Source organism: Vicia villosa, linkage group LG2 (assembly GCF_029867415.1).
Source record: "Vicia villosa cultivar HV-30 ecotype Madison, WI linkage group LG2, Vvil1.0, whole genome shotgun sequence".
In the NCBI taxonomy this organism is placed as follows: Eukaryota; Viridiplantae; Streptophyta; class Magnoliopsida; order Fabales; family Fabaceae; genus Vicia; species Vicia villosa.
The window spans coordinates 109,453,274-109,461,750 of NC_081181.1; the positions used below are offsets into that span (position 1 = coordinate 109,453,274).

At 39.4% G+C, this 8,477-nt stretch overlaps 1 long non-coding RNA gene across 1 annotated transcript; it reads right to left on the minus strand.

Moving 5' to 3' along the window:
• Positions 1 to 3,849: 3,849 nt before the first annotated feature.
• Positions 3,850 to 6,430, minus strand: LOC131651778 (uncharacterized). The gene is made up of 3 exons (XR_009298493.1): positions 6,019 to 6,430; positions 5,458 to 5,915; positions 3,850 to 4,723 (listed from the first exon to the last, which is right to left on the minus strand). It is a non-coding gene; the product is annotated as an uncharacterized LOC131651778 (long non-coding RNA).
• Positions 6,431 to 8,477: the final 2,047 nt, after the last annotated feature.

Here is an 8,477-nt window from a genome sequence, read left to right on the forward strand (position 1 = left end):
ATCATGTTTATTTCTGTTTGCACCTCATGCATATGGATTATATTTTGTGTTCCTTGGGGTCTTCTGTTCTGTTTTGCAGGTGGGGGGTTTTGAGGTAAAAGGCCCACTACCCAGGCCAAGTGACACATAGGATTAGCGTGGATGCTCATGTTGACTCCCGTAGCGCTTGCTATGGATGAGATTGACATGGGGTACCACAACTGGGCGAGGTTCTTTCATGGAACACTGTGTCTGGCACGCTTGTTGCCTCAAACACTTTGTACCCCATGGGAACTGTAGACCCTGGTGACCATTAGGGACCACTTGTCCGTGTCTAGACTACATACCCGTGAGATTGGGGTGGGACAGGAAGCTTGACCTTCATCACACCCGGATTTCTGCCATTCAATAAAAGGCGTCGAACCTTTGATCCTGGGACATTTGACTTATACAGAAGTTCTACATTAGTTATCTATCAACGTCGAACCTCTGAATCTGGAGGTTTGACCTTATTTGACTTATGCAAGGGTTATCTATCAGAATCAACGTCGAACCTCTGAATCTGGAGGGTTCGACCACCTTTGACTTATGCACAAGCTGTTTATCGAGAAAGCAACGTCGAACCTCTGAATCTGGAGGATTCGACCATATCTTATTGACCATGAGAAGTTGTTATCCAAGAGGCCATGATCCTTGATCCTGATTTATGATACATTCGCATCTTCATTAACATTTTGCATTCACGCATATGCATCCATGGTTACCAAGACTCTTACCATCTTCCTCTCCATCAGATCAGACAAGACGATTCCTCGACGCCAATATCTGACGAGAGCTCACCAACAAAGAATCATGGGGAATTACAAATAAGATCAAGCTACCATCAGAAGACCCCATGCCCCCTAAAGGGGGCACCTTTCACCAAAGGAGCCTAGAGACTTTATGTTTGTCAGAGAACATCTCATTTGCATCAGAATAAGGCCAATCTTGCCATTGTTTAGACTTCTCAAGCATTTTCAACTGTATTACTTTTGTTGTTATCAAGTACTATTCATTGTAAGAAACTCATTCTGTTTGAATAAATAAAAATAATGCAATATACATGTTTTTCTCAAATCATTTCATCTTTATCATTATGTTCATTGATACTTCACTCATTTGTCTTAAGCAACTAAAAAAGGAGAATGATGAAAATCAAAAACACATGAACTACTAACTGTATGCTTTTGGAACAAAGATCCTGCTGACGATGTACAGGCATTGTTTCAATTCCTAAACACTGGAGTTATAAGGGAGTGAAACCCTCGTCAACCCCTTTGAGCCTAAGGAGTAGTAGTTTCTTTTCAAAAAAAATACAAAACCCTCAATCTTAACCAGGGGCAGGGTAGTCTTCAGTTAGTGTGACCGAGCGCTCAACTTTCAGGTATTCCATCAGAGGATCAATCATATCCCATCTCTCACAACAAAGAAGAAGAGCACAATCCACAATGGATGTCTCTCATTCACTAAGAAGAGGGCAGTCACAGCCTTTTCATCAAGTCAATCACCAAAGTCATACAACTTGTTCCCGAACGAGACAAAAAAAAAGAATGAAAAGAAAGTTATGAATCATGATAAAAAAAAGAAACAATAGCCCGCTAAGTCAAATAGAAAAGAAAAGCTTTGAAGCAAATGACTTAGGCAAAAATTAGGGCATATCCCGCTGGACAACGAAATCCAAAATCAAAAGAGATTTTTTTGTCCAGGCAAAAATTAGGGAAAGCAAAAGGCAAAGCGAAAGAAAAATCCTCCAAGGGACAAGTTGTTGTCGTGACCATCAACGAAAGCACTAAAGGGTGACTGCCATCTCCATCGATGCCATAAAAGATCCTCATCCATCACTATCCTTCCTGAAAGGCGAACACTCGTGTCAAGCTAGCTGAATGTAGGACTGGAGAACATCACGAAGAAGGGGTGGGTTAAGTAGAACTTGAGCCTTTATCCTTTGTTTCTTAAACCGTGAACCCGACCACGTTACAACCCTCAAAAGTCCTAATTGAAGCAGGGTTCGTTCCGAAAGCATACAAACTGTAAAATCATGTCAAACTGACTCCTAATGTTGCTGTGTCACTCGTGTTAGTATCAATACAACATTTTGACAAATAAAACTTTTTCTTTGAGATTAACGTGTGCATTGCATTTCTCATTATCTCTTGCAAAACAGAATTGTCTCTAATCAGAAAGTAAGTACTTGATACCAAGGAAAGTCCAACATTGAAGTCCCAATCGAGTAATCTTACAAGGGCGAAGGTTGGTCATCCACAAAGCAAGTCTCTGAAGCACCCATCTGGTGGAAGAGTTCCTTTCAATCTGGGGCAGACCATTGCACATCACCATGATTCAAGCATGTCAAAATTCTATCTCAAAAGGTCATACAAGCTGGGGCAAGCTAGTGACAATTCTTTCTTCCATCCCCAAGCAAGTGTCAGATATCAAGACAAGTGTCGAGGAGTCAAACTAAAAACACCTCACCCTCACAAGTGTTGTCCTTCAAGCAACAACCTTCCACAAGGGCATACTCCATCCACTCCTGGTATCTCGGAGACAATCATTGCACTCATAATCATACAATCATCATGCATATCATTGCATTTTCATTATCATTTCACCCGCATGATCCGATCATCAACAAAGCAGGGCCATCCACCCCATCTTGAATCAAGCAGAGTTCAGAACTCCACCTAATCTATTCCACATCAAAGCAGAAACCCTGAACAATGCATCAGTACACTGCATATAGAATCCCTTGCATTGCATTTCCAGAAGTGCACAAATAAATCAAACATTTGCATGTGAAGCATAAGCCAAGTTACTCATCATATGGGTTCTCTACAAGCAATCAATTGATATTCCACTGGGGCACTCAGAGTTACCATCGTGGTGTCATCTCCTCAAGTCAATCATGTTTATCTTGCTTCAACCCAGAGTTGGTGTCTTTGTGTTCGACCTAGAGTTGACCTTCCTTTCATCTTTTAACCCCGAGTTAACTACTTTTTCCCACTCACCCAGAGTTGACGGCCACCCTTTATTCAACCCAGAGTTGATGTTTGTCTTTTCAACCCAGAGTTGATGCTTATCTTTTTCCCACTCACCCAGAGTTGACGGTCACCCTTTATTCAACTCAGAGTTGATGTTTGTCTTTTCAACCCAGAGTTGATGGTTATCCTTTTCCCACTCAACCCAGAGTTGATGGATGTCTTGTTTCTTTCCCACTCACCCAGAGTTGACGGTCACCCTTTATTCAACCCAGAGTTGATGTTTGTCTTTTCAACCCAGAGTTGATGCTTATCTTTTTCCCACTCACCCAGAGTTGACGGTCACCTTTTATTTCAACCCAGAGTTGATTCTTGTCTTTTTCCCATTCGACCCAGAGTTAATAGTCATCTTTTATTCAACCTAGAGTTGATCCCTTATCTTTTTTCCCACTCAACCCAGAGTTGATGGTTGTCTTGTTTCTTTTCCCTTTCAACCCAGAGTTGATAGTTATCTTTTACCTCTCCTACTCAACCCAGAGTTGACAGTCTTCTTTCCTGATTTTTTCCTCAACCCAGAGTTGACGGTTTTCTTTCTTTATTTTCTTCTCAACCCAGAGTTGACGATCATCCCTAATTGTTCTTCTTTCCTTTTCTCAACCCAGAGTTGATATCCTCATCTTATCTTCGACCCAGAGTTGATGTTCTTCTTTCCCTTCTCGATCCAGAATCGATGTTTATCTTTTATCTAACCCAGAGTTGACTTTTCTCCGTTCTTCAACCCAGAGTTAACCCACTTTTCTTCTTCAACTCAGAGTTGAATTCTATTTCATTTCTAACCCAGAGTTACTTCGTTCAATCCAGAATTGACGCAGTTCTCCTCAATAAATGACACTATCACTTTCCCCAGTGGATTCTATCTCTCATAAGGCAAATTTTCAGGTTCACTTGATATTTAATCATCTTCTACCTTGAATGTTTGAAAAGCTGACGCCAATCTCATTCAGGTTTAAGACGATTAAATAGGGGCAGCTGTTGCACCCCAAAATTTGCCCATCTGATTTTAGTTATAATTGGCTTATGCGTCTCATAATTTCATTCATTAGGTCATCTAACTCACCATGCATCATTAGTAAATAAACCTGACATTAGGATCAAGGATCTAAAAATTGGGGCTTCTATTTCAAGAATGATTTATTTAAAGTCTCATTACAAAATTCAATTACAAAATTCAAGGATACATTACAAAGACCAAAAGCTACATCACATACTCTATTGAAAGTCACAAAGTACACTTTATTTATCTCAAGTCCATCACATTACATTTTACAATTTCAAACTCATTACAAAATCCTATTCATCCAAATATCCAATTCACTACAAAATTATAACAACAAATCTATCCATTTACATAGAGATAAGCATTACAAAATTGTCCTAAATCTATTCTCTATGTTAGTCTTCGTTTTCTCTTCATCTTTGAGACCCCCACCGCCTGTATCATGCAGCCAGTAATAAACATCCAGTACATCTCCATGCCACTCTTTTGAACTTCACTTCGGCCTTGAGTATACTGCGCCTTATATAACACATCCAAAACCAGCAGCCTTTACACACACAAACAGTCCCATGTCACCAATGCCAAAATCTTGCTATTGATTTGCTTCACCAAACAAATGTCAAGCCAACTCAGCCCTGTATTACTGCACAAAGAAAAAGCTTCATTCACAAACCTGCAAGTACAAGAAAAGAAACAAGAAAAATCAAGACAGTCAACACAGAATTGGATTCAAAACGATGCCCAATTTTTATCCAGTGCATAATTTAGTTCAGTTCAAAGCCTCATTTAACTAAAGCTAATTGCCAACAGTAGTTACGCATTCAAACCGGACTCGCGTCAACAGAAAAATAAGATATTCTGCATAGTAGACTAACCGAAATTAGAAAAAACCACATTCAAAGTCAAGCTCTTTCAGTTCAGACCCACATCAAATTATGAAAATCAATACAAACAGCATAACCAAAACCATTCATATTTTAGATGCAGTTTCAGACTTATTCAAACTCTGTTTTCTCATAATTTTTAGTCGCGATAAAACCTGCAGCATACACTAAACTATTTTCAACTAGCAATCCCAATAACCATTTGGTATCTAATTTCTTCTCCCTCTAACCTAACAGTATCCCTCTAACCAGTTTTAAACCATATTCATAACAAACTTCTAACCGTTTTAACAACATATCCTAACCTCCTAACAAACTACCAAACCTGTCAAACAGAATTTATAACTAACTTTCAGCCTTTAACCAATTACCTAACAACCTACGACCAACTCTCATTCAGTTCATAACAGAATAACTAACTACCTGAATTCGGTTACAACTAACCCAACTACCAATTAACAGAAAGAGATCCCTAACTGAAATCTAACAGAATCATCTAACAGAAAATGGGAAAGAAACTCACCTATATATACTCTGCTCCACCTTCATTCAAGCCCCTCCACCATTTTTCCAAGTTCACGCTCATCATTCTTCCACTCTCTCCACCATTTTCAATCTTCACACGCTACTTCATTGATCCATTCTTCTTCATCACTCCACTTTTTCTTCACCATCCACTTGATTCATCATCTTCAACCATTGCTTCCACTCACTGCATCCTCCTCTAAGCTTCATCTCTGAACTCTCTCGGCTTCACCATTCATCTTCTCCTCTTGCACACAATTTGCTTCATCTTCATACACTCTTCATCCCTTACATCACAGCCTTGATATCATCTTCAATTCATCCTTCACGAGCTTGAGACTCGTTGCAACCTCTGCCTCAGTGATAAGTGAACCACCATCTTCATCTTCAGTTCGGCGACAAGCTTCAACATTCATTCAGGCTTCAACACCACCAGCATATCAACAACGGTATCACCTTCGCTCAAGAACACATCCAAGACAAATTCAGAAATTGGGAGAAGAAGAATCCTAAAGTAGAAGAGGAGTAAAAGAAGGTTATCAGAAACGAAGAATCTTACCTCTGGTATTTTGAGCATCTCCGAAAATCTCCGTCACCGGTAAGTTCTCCTACCCTTCGTGCTCATACATTATTGGTCATTCTTTGATGTTATGATGTTCGGTTCGCCATATTGATCGAAAAACCCAAGGCCTCGAGGTCGAACTCACATCCGGTAGTGTTTAATTTCGTCTTGGCTTAGATCTAGGGTTACTTTGTGGTTCAGATTGGAGGGGATTGAGATAGAATATGGGGAAAGAGGTCTCGTATCTAGAAAGAGGAGGCGGAGACGGATTGATTGGCGAATGTAGTTTTGAACTTGGCCGAGCTCCGCCGCCTCCGGCGCGGCGGAGCGATTTCCGGTGAGGCAAGAGAGATGTGAGAACGAAAGGGGTCTGAGAGTGAGGAGCTGAACCGTCACTTAATTTAACCCTAATTTCCCATAATTCCCCTTTTTACATATTTTATTTTATTAATTTTAGATTATTGATTAATTGAGTATAAATCTGGATTTATTGGATTAGTTAAGTCTGATACATTAAAACTAATTGGGAAAACTGAATCAAAGATTACTAAAATCTATGGATCAAACAAACAATAACAATGCTGGGCCGATTTACCATCTACACCCCTCTGAGGCCTGGCTACACTTTTTTGGCAAACAAAGTCTTTACAAAAATCTCTGTCTGGGCCAGCGCCCATATCACTATTTGCACCCCTAAATTCAGAATTACACCCCCCTGGGTCCATTAGTTATAATTTAGATTTTAATTAGACTTTTACCATTTTTTTTTTGAGTAATTGAAATGCTAATTCTTCTCATTCATTGTTTTAGACTTCAATACATAATTTTTGACATAAAAAAATAATCATAAAGAATAATAGTAGTTTTAGGCTATTTTGTTTTAGTCTTTTACTTGACTTGTAATTCAATTTCCTTCATAAAAATCAATATAAAAAATAGTAGTATTTTTAATTCATTTTGTACTATGTTTTTGAATTGCTACTTCATACTTGTGTATAATTTTGTACCATTGTATCCTTACTCAATTTTGCTCATGATGTGACTTTATTTTTCATGTTTCTTTTATTCCTAACCTTAGGTAGAAACCATGATAACATTAGGTAGAAATTCCCTTCATACTTAGGTTAGTTTCTTTTCCTTTTCAACTTTAAAACATCTAACAAATACTTGAATTAAATCCCATAAAAAATACCAAGAAAACTCATAAAAAATGACTAATAAATACTTTGACTAATAAAAAGGGAATGGAAGCTTGTAACTTCCCTTGCTTAAGGGATGTTCGAGTGCTTAGGGCTCCCTTGCTTAAGGGTTCCATTCAGGCGTAAGTTCCCAACCTCTAAAAAACACAAACCAAAGAGTAACTCGAGTTTCCCTTGCTTAAGGGATTTCCTCGAAACGCTCAAACTCTCTTCTCTATCTCGCCTCCGAGGCATTCTTTAATCGGACATGTTATTTCCGCTCCATTCCCAGCTTAAGACTCCAGAGGTCGAGCAGCGGAGTGCGAATGTAACTTCGTCCACTAAAAAACACAAAAACAAACAAAAACTAAAGAGCCGAACTACGGCGCTCTGATTCCTGAAAAGGATACGTAGGCATTAGGTCGCGGGGCCTAAGCGAGCACAACTATTTAAAAACCTTATTTTCCCCGTGTTTCTTTTTCATTCATTTGCATTTAGCTTTATATAGTACACACCCTTTAGATAGCAACAAACATAGGTAGATACCATCGAGTACGATGGGCGTGAGGGGTGCTAGCACCTTCCCCTTGCGTAACCGACTCCCGTACCCTATCTCTGGTCGCAAGACCTTCTCTTATCCTTATTCTAGGTTTTCTGATATTCCTTTCCCTTTGGGATAAATATATTGGTGGCGACTCTGTCTGATTTTCGCGAGCGTGCGACACCTAGGATCATATGTTACACGTCTGCATACACGGAGTTACAATACAAGGAGTCTCTCGCTTACGCGTGCATTGGCATTTTCACGCATTCATACATTCACATTTGCATTTCTATCTTCGCCCGCATCCATACCAACCATGCTAGCCGGTTTCCCGAAACTCGCCAAAAAATCAAAGGATAAAAAAAAAAATATGGAGAAAGGAGAATTAAAGATCTTGGTCTTGCTAAAAAAAGGAGGATGTCTTTCGCCATGCCAGCCGCATGTCCATGCCTTGTCATAACAGGATTATGAATACAATGAAGGTTGTCATCGAGCAAGGATTAGTTCAACAAAGAGTTCCCTCATAGATACACTCAAGATGTATCTAGTTATAAAGGGGTTCATCTTAGAACATATCAAACTTTCGAGGACGCTCTACGATAACCTGAGGGCAAGGATTAGTCCAACTGGGGCAATATCCTGAACAAAAAGGCATAACTACGATGGAAGGAATTCAACATATGTCAGCCCCACACCAAGAAAAAAGGGTCATAGGTGATACTATCCTTAGGAAA